At 39.0% G+C, this 13,540-nt stretch overlaps 1 protein-coding gene across 7 annotated transcripts in view; it reads left to right on the forward strand.

The window, feature by feature from the left end:
• The window catches only part of LOC143659032 (uncharacterized), a 146,173-nt gene that overhangs the window by 117,349 nt on the left and 15,284 nt on the right, over window positions 1–13,540 (forward strand). Inside the window, exon 1 of one of the 7 annotated variants that reach the window (XM_077131535.1) lies at window positions 10,386–11,149. The exons of the other annotated variants lie outside the window; for them this stretch is intronic. The gene's annotated coding sequence lies outside the window, so the exon portion shown is untranslated. Of the gene's footprint in view, window positions 1–10,385; window positions 11,150–13,540 lie in introns of those variants that run through there. 7 annotated transcript variants of the gene reach the window in all.

Genomic DNA, 13,540 nt, shown 5'->3' on the forward strand with positions numbered 1-13,540 from the left:
AGGATGAGTAGAAATTCTTCAGGAGAAGAAAGGGGAAACCTGTCCCCAATTAGTTGGAGTACTAGGAGGAAAGGCATGAGAGGACTTGACAATACAGGCATGAACAAAATTTGAAAATTCCGGCCTAAAACAGTGGTCTTGCTACAGGTATTGAGCAGAACTGAGTCAGGCAACCAGACCTCACTTTATTTCCTACTAAATATTGTAAAATGTTGGAGTGCAAAGGTAGTTCAGTAGGAGAATTCATGTCTGCCATGCAGGAGATCCGGGTTCTATTCCCAGCCTAAAAAGAAACAAAGAAAAACCAAACCAACAATCAAAAACTCAACCAAGGGTGCTGCAATAACAAGATACTCACAATGGAAAAATAATGAAATGTGACCCTCGCCATATAGCATACAGAAAGAAAATATGTATATGCTCTAAAATGACAGGTCTCCTTGCAAAACCCTGTTGCTGAGTAGAGCAGGAGGCTGCAAACATTTAGACCCAGAACATAGGGAATTGGAAGTTAAGAACTAATTTCTCTCCCAAGCTTTAAGAGTGAATGCATTGCTGTCATCTCTTCCCTTCTAGAGGACCTCTGCTTGGAATAAGAAGGCCCAAGATCATGGATAGCTGTCATGTATTGGTTGTTTACTTGTATTTACTTACTATCACCTCTTACTAACCCTTTAAGGTAGATGCCATTATTATCCCCATTTTGCAGATGAGGAAACAGGCCTAAAAGCCTGTAAGTTTGAAAGAGTCAGTATTAGAATCCAAATGAGCTGACTTCATTCTTTCTTAGCAGATCATTTTCAGCAGAGGGTATATAGTCTCCAACCCCCCTTTCTCCCATCTCTTGTGATGTGTGATTAGAAAGAGTATGGAGATAAGATAAGATGAGGGTCCCAGGCTCCAGAGTCAGGGCTGGATTCCAGTGCCATCTTACCTCTCAACAGCCCTGTGACCTCAACTAATCCTCAGCTTCTACCTCTGTTAAATAAGGATAAGATCATTGTATCATCACTTACTGAGAGCTTATATAATGTCTCAGGTGCTGTGCCAGGCTTTCTTTATTTCCTGTTAATTTAATTGAGATTTAAATCACATTATAAAATACACCCTTTTGAAATTCAGGGCTTTTTAGAATATTCACAGCATTGTGTAGCCATCAACACAATCTAATTCCAGAACATTTTCATAGTCCAAAAAGAAACTTCACATTCCTTAGCTGTCCCCTGCCCTCCTCCAATTCCCTCTTCCCCTAGCCCTGCAAAACCCCCTATTTTCTTGTTGTCTCTATAGATTTGCCTTGCCAAGGCTTGAGTGGAGTCACTCATTTTTCCCCAAACCTACCCAAGAGATAGGTTCTGTGGTTATAGTGAGACAGAGATGGTGAAACTTGTTTAAACTGAAAAAAAATAGAATCATATATTGTTAGATTTTCTCTACCATACTGTACATTGAAAGAGAGGATAAGCCACTGAGATGCTTCTGACTACATGAGAAAAATTCACAAGTCTCTGTATTTTTTAAGAATCCAGAGGCTGATGCAATTAACTAGCCCTCCAGGATGACTAATTTTTAGGTGATAGTGCCAATGAGAATTAATGACTTTTTGGAGGGAAAGGTGAATTTCTCAAGACAAAGCATTGAACAGTCTATAACTGTGGATGTCATGAATGACTCCTTCATATAAAAATGAAGACATAAAGATATCTCCCAAATAATTGAAAACAGCTACTGAAACATACATGTACATGTGTGTTCCTAACATCATATTCCTAGTAGCCAGAAAGTAAACCAAACATCAGTGGGGAACTGGACAAAGAAGTTGTAGTCTACTCATTCAGTGGAATGTAATTTACCCATAAAAAGGATTGAAGTATGGATAGATGTTACAACAACCTTGGAAACATTATTGCTAAAGGAAAGGGGCCGGGCACCAAAGATCATAGAGTATATGATTCCATTTATATGAATATTCAGAACATATACATAGAGATAGCGTGCAGATTGTTGATTGCCACAGGTTGGAGGAGGGAGGGAATGGGGGAGCAAATGATAGTTTTTTTTACCAAGAGGAAGGAGAACAGCCCAAAACTCAATTAAAAGAGCTTTATTGTGAGGCTAAGAGCAGGAGGGCTGAAGCTTAAGATGGCAACAGCCCCAAACAAGGGAGCACTTCATGTTATATAAGGTGGTTGGCAGGAAATAGGGAAAGGTAGGCTGTGGGTTTTCTTTGTCAAGGTTGGGATAGGAAGTTGGCAAGTTTCCATTGATTGGTTTTGAAAGCAGTGGGCTAAGTAGGAAGTTGAAAAATCTTCTTTGGTGGGGTTTAAAATGTAAATACCATTGTAGTGATGCAGGGTTGAAACTACCAGAGGTAGATGTTGGGTAAGGGAGTTATCATAGGAATGCAGTTGCCAGAGGGTGTATGTAGGTACACTCCTGAGACTGCTAGCTGAGTTGGGGTGGGAGAAGTTTCTTGGAATATTTTCCAGGGATAAGTCCCATCATGGGAGAAGGAGTTTTGCCTAACAGCAACTGATTAATGGGTACAGGATTTTCTTTTGGGGATAATTAAAATATTTGAGGGCTATATAGCGTTGGTGGTTGCACAACTTTCTGAATGTACAAAATGCTTCTATATCGTTCACTTTTTTTCAAACTAAATTTAACATTTGTTCCCCTTATTATTTAATTTTATTCCATATGTTCTACTCATCTGTTGACAAGGTAGATAAAAGGAGCATCAGACACAGTGTTTTCACAATCACACAGTCACATTGTGAAAGTTATATCATTATACTATCATCAGCAAGAAACATGGCTATTGGAACACAGCTCTACATTTTCAGGCAGTTCCCTCCAGCCTCTCCATTACATCTTGAATAACAAGGTGATATCTACATAATGCATAAGAATAACCCCCAGGATAGCCTCTCCACTCTGTTTGGAATCTCTCAGCCATTGACCCTTTGTCTCATTTCACTCTTCACCCTTTTGGTTGAGAAGATTTTCTCAATCCCTTGAGATTCATTCTAGGATTTCTGTACCACATTGCCAGGGAGGTTCATATCCCTGGGAGTCATGTCCCACATAGACAGGGGGAGAGTGGTGAGTTTGCTTGTTGTGTTGGCTGGAGAGAGAGGCCACATCTGAGCAACAAAAGAGGTTCTCTTGGGGGTGACTCTTAGGCCTAATTTCAAGTAGGCTTGACCTATCCTTTGTGGGGTTAAGTTTCATATGAACAAACCCCAAGAGTGGGGGCTCAGCCTATAGCTTTGGTTGTCCACACTGCTTGTGAGAATATCAGCAATTCAACTAGGGGGGATTGAATTTTCCCCTGTTCTTACCATTCCCTGAAGGGGAATTTGTAAATACTTTTCCACTCACTGATCAAATCACTCTGGGATTCATTGGGGCATCACTCTGGACAAACCAACAAAGTCTCATGTCCTACTCAAGGATCCATGTACTTATGTTGTTCAACCAACTATCTACATAAGTTATATTAGGACATGCACTAATCAAAATATAAATTTTGTACCAAATAAACATTTTTTGCTTTAGTCTCACACATAAGGTGAAAATTTTAAATATTAATTACCCTCAATTTTCAGCACCCTGCAGTAATGATATTCCTTTGTTCTTCCTCATGCAAAAACATTTTTTAAATTTGTACATTGTACATTTCATTATTATTATACACTCTAGGCATTCCTAGATTATACCATCTCAATCTTTACCATCTATCTTTCTTTCTGATTTCATTTATGTCCCCAGCCCTCCTCCCTCTATCATTCTCACATGCAGCTTCATTCAGTGTTTTAACATAATTGTATTACAGTTAGGTAGTATTGTGCTGTCCATTTCTGAGTTTTTATATTCAGTCCCCTTGCACAATCAGTATCCCTTCAGCTCCAATTACCCAATATCATACCCTATTTCTATCTCCTGGTGGTCTCTGTCACCCACAAAATATTCCAAGTTTGTTCACTAATATCAGTTCATATCAATGGGATGAATATCAGTATTTGTCCTTTTGTCTCTGGCTAATCTCACTCAGCATAATGTCCTTAAGGTCCATCCATGTTGTTACATACTTCATAACTTTATTCTTTCTTACAGCTGCATAATATTCCATCACATGTATATGTCACAGTTTGTTTAGCCACCTGTCTGTTGATGGACATTTTGGCTGTTTCCATCTCTTGGTAATTGTTAATAATGCTGCTATAAACATTGGTGTGCAAATGTCCATTTGTGTCCTTGCCCTCATGTCCTTTGAGCAGAGACAGCATATAAATGGGTCCTATTTTTTAATCCATTCTGCCAGTCTATGTCTTTTGATTGGGGAGTTTAATCTATTGACATTTAGTGTTATTACTGCAGGGGTAGTACTTTCTTCTGCTATTTTGCCTTCTGGATTTTATATGTCATATCTAATTTTCCTTCCTTTTACCTTTACTCATAGTCTTCCTTTCTACACTCTTCTCCACACCTCTCTCTTCTGTCTTCATATCTGTCTCTAGTGCTCCCTTTAGTATTTCTTGCAGCGCTGGTCTCTTGGTCACAAATTCTCTCAGTGATTTTTTTGTCTGAAAATGTTTTAATTTCTCCCTCACTTTTGAAGGACGATTTTGCTGGGTATAGAATTCTTGGTTGGCAGTTTTTCTCTTTTAATAATTTAAACATATCATCCCATTGTCGTCTCACCTCCATGGTCTCTGCTGAGAGATCTGTGCATAGTCTTATTGGGCTTCCCTTGTATGTGATGAATCAGTTTTCTCTTGCTGCTTTCAAGACTCTCTCTTTCTCTTTGACCTCTGACATATTGATTAGTAAATATCTTGGAGTACTTTTATTTGGATCTATTCTCTTTGGGGTACACTGCACTTCTTGGATCTGTAATTTTAAGTCTTTCATAAGAGTTGGGAAATTTTCAGTGATAATTTCCTCCATTAGTTTTTCTCCTCCTTTTCCCTTCTCTTCTTCTGGGACACCCACAACACATATATTCATGCACTTCATATTGTCTTTTAATTCCCTGAGTCCCTGCTCATATTTTTCCATTTTTTACCCTATAGTTTCTGTTTCTTGTCAGATTTCAGATGTTCTGTCCTCCAGTTCACTAATCCTATGTTCTGTCTCTCGAAATCTACCATTGTAGGTTTCCATTGTTTTTTTCATCTCATCTACCATGCCTTTCATTCCCATAAGTTCTGTGATTTGTTTTTTCAGACTTTTGATTTCTTCTTTTTGTTCATTCCTTGCCTTATTTATATCCTCCCTCAATTCATTGATTTGGTTTTTTTTTTTATTTTTGAATTTTTACTGTAAACCTTAAAAAACAAACATACAAACATTCTTGGCATCCAAATATTCTGTACAGGGTGTACAATTAATGACTCACAATATTCTCATATGATTGTGTATTCATCACCATGATCATTTTTTTTTTAATTTTAAATCAATTTTATTGAGATATAATTTACATAGAGTAAATGCACCTATCTCAAGTGTTCAGCTTGATGCATTTTTTAAACTTTTTTAATTAATTAAAAAAATTAACAAACAAAACATTAAGAGATCATTCCATTCTACATATACAATTGGTAATTCTTAATATCATCACATAGTTGCATATTCATCATTTCTTAGAACATTTGCATCAATTTAGAAAAAGAAATAAAAAGACAACAGAAAAAGAAATAAAATGATAACAGAGAAAAAAATTATACATACCATACCCCTTACCCCTCGCTTTCATTTACCACTAGCATTTCAAACTAAATTTATTTTAACATTTGTTCCCCCTATTATTTATTTTTATTCCATATGTTCTACTCTTCTGCTGATATAGTAGCTAAAAGGAGCATCAGACACAAGGTTTTCACATTCGCAGGGTCTCATTGTGAAAGCTATATCATTGTTCAATCATCATCAAGAAACATGGCTACTGGAACACAGCTCTACATTTTCAGGCAGTTCTCTCCAGCCTCTCCACTACATCTTGAACAACAAGGTGATATATACTTAATGCATAAGAATAACCTCCAGGATAACCTCTCAACTCTGTTTGGAATCTCTCAGCCATTGACACTTAGTCTCATTTCACTCTTCCCCCTTTGGTCGAGAAGGTTCTCTCAATCCCTTGATGTTAATTCTCAGCTCATTCTAGGGTTTTTCTCAGTCCCTTGATGCTGAGTCTCAGCTCATTCTAGGATCTCTGTCCCACGTTGCCAGGAAGGTCCACACCCCTGGGAGTCATGTCCCATGCAGAGAGGGGAAGGGTGGTGAGACTGCTCGTTGTGTTGGCTGGAGAGAGAGGCCACATCTGAGCAACAAAAGAGGCACTCTTGGGGGTGACTCTTAGACCTAAATTTTAAGTAGACTTGGCCTATCCTTTGTGGGGTTAAGTTTCATGTGAACAAACCCCAAGACTGGGGGCTCAGCCTATAGCTTTGGTTGTCCACACTGCTTGTGAGAATATCAAGAATTCAACTTGGGGAAGTTGAATTTCTCCCCACTCTCACCATTCCCTTTAAGGGGGCTTGCAAATACTTTTCCAGTCACTGATCAAATCACTCTGGGATTCATCGGGGCATCACTCTGGACAAAGCAACAAAATCTCATGTGCTACCTGATATTCCAAGTACTTATGACTTTCAATCAAACTATCTACATGTGTTATATTAGGAAATGCTCTAGTCAAAATATAAATTTTGTAACAAATAAACATTTTTTTGCTTTAGTCTCACAAATAAGGTGACATTTTAAAGTATTAATTATCATCTATTTTCAGCACCCTGCAATAATGACATTCCTTTGTTCTTCCTCAGGCAAAAACATTTCTTAAATTTGTACATTGTACATTTCACTATGATTATATACTCTAGGCATTCCTAGATTATACCATCTCTATCTTTACCATCTATCTTTCTTTCTGATTTCATTTATGTCCCCAGTCCTCCTCCCTCTATCATTCTCACATGCAGGTTCATTCAGTGTTTTAACATAACTACATTACTGTTAGATAGTATTGTGCTGTCCATATCTGAGATTTTATATTCAGTCCTGTTGCACAATCTGTATCCCCTCAGCTCCAATCACCCAATATCTCACCCTATTTCTATCTCCTGATGGTCTCTGTTACCAAGGAAATAGTCTAAGTTTATTCACTAACGTCAGTTCATGTCAGTGAGACCATACAGTATTTGTCCTTTTGTTTCTGGCTAATCACACTCAGCATAACATCCTTAAGGTCCATTCATGTTGTTACATACTTCATAACTTTATTCTGTCTTACAGCTGCATAATATTCCATCTTATGTAAATGTCACAGTTTGTTTAGTCAACTGTCTGTTGATGGACATTTTGGCTGTTTCCATCACTTGGTAATTGTTAATAATGCTGCTATAAACATGTAAATGTCCATTTGTGTCCTTGGCCTCATGACCTTTGAGTAGAGACAGCATATACATGGGTCCTGTTTTTTAAACCATTCTGCCAGACTATGTCTTTTGATTGGAGAGTAATCCATTAACATTCAGTGTTCTTACTGTATGGGTAGTATGTTCTTCTACTATTTTGCCTTCTGGATTTTATATGTCATATCTAATTTTCCTTCCTTTTACCTTTACTCACAGTCTTCCTTTCTACACTCTTCTCCACACCTCTCTCTTCTGTCTTTGTATCTGTCTCTAGTGTTCCCTTTAGTATTTCTTGCAAAGCTGGTCTCTTTTTCACAAATTCTCTCAGTGATTTTTTGCTGAAAATGTTTTCATTTCTCCCTCATTTTTCAAGGACAATTTTGCTGGATATAGAATTCTTGGTTGGCAGTTTTTCTCTTTTAATAATTTAAATATATTATCCCACTGTCTTCTCGCCTGCATGGTTTCTGCTGAGAGATCTGCGCATAGTCTTATTGGGCTTCCCTTGTATGTGATGGATTGCTTTTCTCTTGCTGCTTTCAAGATCCTCTCTTTCTCTTTGACCTTGGACATTCTGATTATTAAATGTCTTGGAGTATGTCTATTTGGATCTGTTCTCTTTGGGGTATGCTGCACTTCTTGGATCTGTAATTTTAAGACTTTCATAAGAGTTGGGAAATTTTCAGTGATAATTTCCTCCATTAGTTTTTCTCCTCGTTTTCCATTCTCTTCTCCTTCTGGGACACCCACAACACGTATATTCATGCGCTTCATATTGTCTTTCAATTCCCTGAGTCCCTGCTCATATTTTTCCATTTTTCTTCCTATAGTTTCTGTTTCTTGTTGGATTTCAGATGTTCTGTCCTCCGGTTCATTAATCCTATGTTCTGCCTCTCGAAATCTACCATTGTAGGTTTCCATTGTTTTTTTTCATCTCTTCTACTGTGTCTTTCATTCCCATAAGTTCTGTGATTTGTTTTTTCAGACTTTCAGTTTCTTCTTTTTGTTCCTTCCTTGCCTTTTTTATATCCTCCCTCAATTCATTGATTTGGTTTTTGATGAGGTTTTCCATGTCTGTTCGTATATTCTGAATTAGTTGTTTCAGCTCCTGTATGTCATTTGAATTGTTGGTTTGTTCCTTTGACTGGGCCATATCTTCAATTTCCTTAGTGTGATTTGTTATTTTTTGCTGGTGTCTAGGTATTTAATTACCTTAATTAGTTTATTCTGGAGATTGCTTTCACTTCTTTTATCTAGGGTTTTCTTGCTGGATGAATTTGTTGTCTATCTGTTCTTTGACATTCTGTTCAGCTTTATCTGAACCTTTAGCTTAAGTTTTGTTTAACAGAGGAAAATTTTTCAGTTCTTGTGTTCTTGTTTCTTGCCCTGCTTGTGTGGTACCTTTCCCCCCCACACACTTAGGAGGGTCTGCTTAGATATTATAGACCCCAGCCAGATTTTCCCAGACCAAACTGGCCTCCTATCAGGAGGAAAGAGTCACCTGTGTTGGTTTTCCCTGAGCATGAGACCCAGCAGGTTGAAAGACTTTCCTGTGAAGTCTCTGGACTCTGTTTTTCTTATCTTGCCCAGTATGTGGCGCTTGTCTGACTGCAGGTCCCACCAGCATAAGATGATGCGGTACCTTTAACTTTGGCTGGGGGTTTGTTGGAGACAGAGGAGAGGTTGTAGGCTGCTTTTAATGGCTTCAAATTACCAAGCACTGATGTCTGAATTCCTTGATGGAGGGATTCCACCTGGGTGGGCCTTCACCCCTCCCCTGGGGAAGGCACAGGCTCCAGGTAAGCCCCCAAAAGAGCTCACTTCTGCCTATGCCTGGGGTAGTTGCAGCCTGAAAAGTCCTGCTGCTGTATCCAGAAGCAGTCAAGCCTTTGTAGATACACAGCCACAAAAACCTGTTTCCTTCTTTTCCCCCTTTTTCTGTCAGTCCTGCCCCCTTGGTGCCGGGGTAAAAATGAGCAACCTCCACTTTGATCGGGTTCACCTAAGCTGGGAGCCTATTTTTAGTAGTCAGAATTTGTTAATTAGTTCCACAATTGGTGTTTGATTGTGCCCAGTCACTGCTGCTGGTAAAGTCCTTTCCTTTCCTCTCTGGGAAGCTGCCTGTGGGGAAGGGGCACTGGCCGCCGCAGTTTTGGGAACTCACAGTTTTGGGGGGTGCTCACAGCCAGTCCAGCTGGTCCAGACTGGGGTACACTGTGTGTTTGGTCACTGACGTGGCCCCAGGAGCTGTTCTGTACTGTTTCTGGTTATGTAGCAGTTGTTCTGGAGGACGAACTAAAACGCACACGTTGTTAAGCTGCCATCTTGACCTGGAACTTGATTTGGCTTTTGATGAGGTTTTCTATATCTGGTCATATATTCTTAATTGATTGTTTCAGCTCTATATCATTCACTTTAAAATGGCTAATTTATGTCATGTGTATTTTACCAAATTTTAAAAATGATGACAGAGGACTTCATCAAGGACAACTTTGTGATTCACAACAATCTGTTTTTCTGCAGTGGTAGGGAAATCAGGAGTTTTGTACCTTCTCACACATATGACCACCAGAACAACCCTTTGAGGTGAACAGTATTTTTTCTTATTTTGCAGGTGGTGGAATTTAGGCACAGGGAGGTTAATTAACTTTTCCACCATCAGTTACTAGCAAAACCAGTATAGGACTATAGAACTTCTGTCCCCAGAGCCCCCTCTTGTAGCCAGTTCATTCAACCAGCTTTCATTTCCCATGATGCCTAGAATGAGAACAATAGTCCTGTGATCTGCAGTGTGATCTTGTGTTATGTTCGCTGCAGAGTTAGGCACATTGTTCACTGCTCAAGGGTCCCTGGCTGAGAGGTCAGTTAGATGTGCTGAAGGAGGGGTCCCTTTTTTTCTTTTTTTTTTCTTTTAACTTTATAAATTGTACAATATAGTATATATACAAATCAAAGAAAGAAAAATGCAATGGTTTTTAAAGCTGTCTTCAACAAGTAGTTACAGGAAAGATCCCAGAGTTTGTCATGGGCTACCATGTGATCCTCTTGGATTTTTCCTTCTGCCTGCTCTAGAATGTAGGAAGCTAGAAGGAATAAAATTTTTTTTTATCATCACAGTCATCTTTTTTTCTTGTTTGTGAAAAGTAACATATATACAAAAAAGCAATAAATTTCAAAGCATAGCACACAAGTAATTGCAGAACAGATTTCAGTTTGGTAGGTGGGCTGGTTTGAAAGGATGTATGGACCCTAGAAAAGCCATGTTTTAATCAAAATCCCATTTCACAAAGTTGGAATAACCTCTATTCAATACCATATGTTTGAATCTGCAATTAGATCATCTCCCTGAAGATGTGACTTAATCAAGAATGGTTGTTAAGCTGGATTAGGTGACGATATGTCTCCACCCATTTGGGTGGGTCTTGATAAATTTCTTGAGTCCTATAAAAGAGGAGACATTTTGGATAATAAAAGAGATTCAGAGAGAGTAGAGCAGAATGACATAGCCACAAGAAGCAGTCTGCCAGCCAGCGACCTTTGGAGATGAAGAAGGAAAATGCCCCCTGGGGAGCTTCATGAAACAGGAAGCCAGGAGAAGAAGCTAGCAGATGACATGGTGTTCATGATGTGCCTTTCCAGCTAAGAGAGAAACCATGACTGTGTTTTCCGTATGCCTTCTCACTTGAGAGAGAAACCCTGATCTTCACTGGCATTCTTGAACCAAGGTATCTTTCTCTGGATGCCTTTGATTGGACATATCTATAGACTTGTTTTAATTGGGACATTTTCTGGGCCTTAGAACTGTAAATTAGAAGCTGATTAAATTCCCCTTTTTAAAAGCCATTCTTTTTCTGGTATATTGTGTTCCGGCAGCTAGCAAACTAGAACAGTAGGGGTTACAATTCCACAATTTTAGGTTTTTACTTCTAGCTGCTCTAAAATACTGGAGACCCAAAGAAATATCAATTTAATGATTCTGCAGTCATATTCATTTGTTAAACCCTACCTTCTCTATATAACTCCACCTTCAGCTTTAATCTTGCTATCTCACTCTTTAAGGGTATTTGGGCTATGGCCATTCTAACTTTTTCATGTTGGGAGAGGCTGTCAGTAATATGGGGTAGGGAGATGGACCTAGCTGATGTATTGGAAATGTTTGGCCCTCTAGGTTTCAGGACTTATCTGGTCCAGGGACCCTTCTGGAGATTGTAGTTTTCTGGAAAGTTTCCCTAGTACATAGAAACTTTGTAGAATCTTATATATTGCCCTAGGTGTTCTTTAGGATTGGCTGGAATGGTTTTGGTTGGGGGTTGGCAAGTTATGAAAAGGAACAATGTCTAACTGAAGCTGGTGTAAGACTGACCACCCAAATAGACTCTTGACTCTTTGCCCTCTCAGCCAGTGATACTTTATTTGTTATATTTATTGTCTCCTTTTTTGTTGATGGAATTGTTGATCCTATTGTGCCAGGGCTGGTCTCATCCCTTGGAGTCATATCCCATGCTGCCAAGTAGACTTTCACCCCAGGATGTCATGTCCCTCATGTAGGGGAGAGCAATGATTTCACTTACAGACTTGGTCTTAGAGAGAGTGAGGCTACATCTGAGCAACAGAGGAGTTCCTCCAGAAGTAACTCTTAGGCATACCTACATAGCTTCATAAGAGTAAGACTCAAGATCCAGGTCTTGGCCTATTGATTTGGGTGTCCCTAATGATTGACACAGTATGGGACTCCCTGATGGTAATTTTTCCCCCATCCCTCGAGGAAATTTGCCTGTACTTTTTGTTTATTGGCACACTGCCTTCTAGGATGTATCCAGGCATTACATTAAGCTATACAGAATTAAAGGCCCTCATTCTTTTTCTTTTATTTTTTTTAAATACCAAAAAGCACCAAACACAAACACTCTTATCTTTTGATCATTCTGTTCTACATATATAATCAGTAATTCACAATATCATCACGCAGTTGCATATTCATCATCATGATCATTTCTTGGAACATTTGTATCTATTCAGAAAAATAAATAAAAAGAAAACAGAAAAAATTTCATACATACCATACGCCTTACCCCTCCTTTTCATTGACTAGCTTTTCAATCTAAAGTAATTTTAACGTTTGTTCCCCCTATTATTTATTTTTATTCCATATGTTTTACTTGTCTGTTGATAAGGTAGATAAAAGGAGCATCAGACACAAGGTTTTCCCAATCACACAGTCACATGGTGAAAGCTATGTCATTATACAATCATCTTCAAGAAACATGGCTACTGGAACACAGCTCTACCTTTCCAGGCAGTTCCCTCCAGCCTCTCCATTATACCTTAACTAAAAAGGTGATGTCTATTTAATGGATAAGAATAATTTCCAGGATAACCTCTCAACTCTGTTTGGAATCTCTCAGCCATTGACACTTATTTTGTCTCATTTCACTCTTCCCCCTTTTGGTTGAGAAGGTTTCCTCAATCCCCTGATGCTGAGTCTCACCTCATTCTGGAGGGTTTCTCAATCCCTTGATGCTGAGTCTCAGCTCATTTCAGGATTTTTGTCCCATGTTGCCAGGAAGTTCCACACCCCTGGGGGTCATGTCCCATGTAAACAAGGGGAGGGTGGTGAGTTTGCTTGTTGTGTTGACTGAGAGAGAGACCACATCTGAGCAACAAAAGAGGTTCTCTTGGGGGTGCATATTAGGCCTAATTTTAAGTAGGCTTGACCTGTCCTTCGTGGGGTTAAGTTTCATATGAACAAACCCGAAGATTGGGGGCTCAGCCTATAACTTTGATTGTCCACACTGCTTTTGAGAATATCAAGAATTCAACTTGGGGAAGTTGGATTTTCCCCCTTCCTCACCATTCCCCAAAGGGGACTTTGCAAATACTTTTTTACTCACTGTTCAAATCACTCTGGGATTTATTGGGACATCACTCTGGGCAAACCAACAAAATATCATGTCCTACTCAAGGTTCCATGTACTTATGGTGTTCAACCAAGGTGTCTACATAAGTTATATTAGGAAATGCACTAGTCAAAATATAAAGTTTCAACATCCTGTGGTAATGACATTCTAAAGGCCCTCATTCCTATTCTGAGCTCCCTGTGTTTCAGTGGTTCAAAT

This window comes from Tamandua tetradactyla, chromosome 16, assembly GCF_023851605.1.
Source record: "Tamandua tetradactyla isolate mTamTet1 chromosome 16, mTamTet1.pri, whole genome shotgun sequence".
In the NCBI taxonomy this organism is placed as follows: Eukaryota; Metazoa; Chordata; class Mammalia; order Pilosa; family Myrmecophagidae; genus Tamandua; species Tamandua tetradactyla.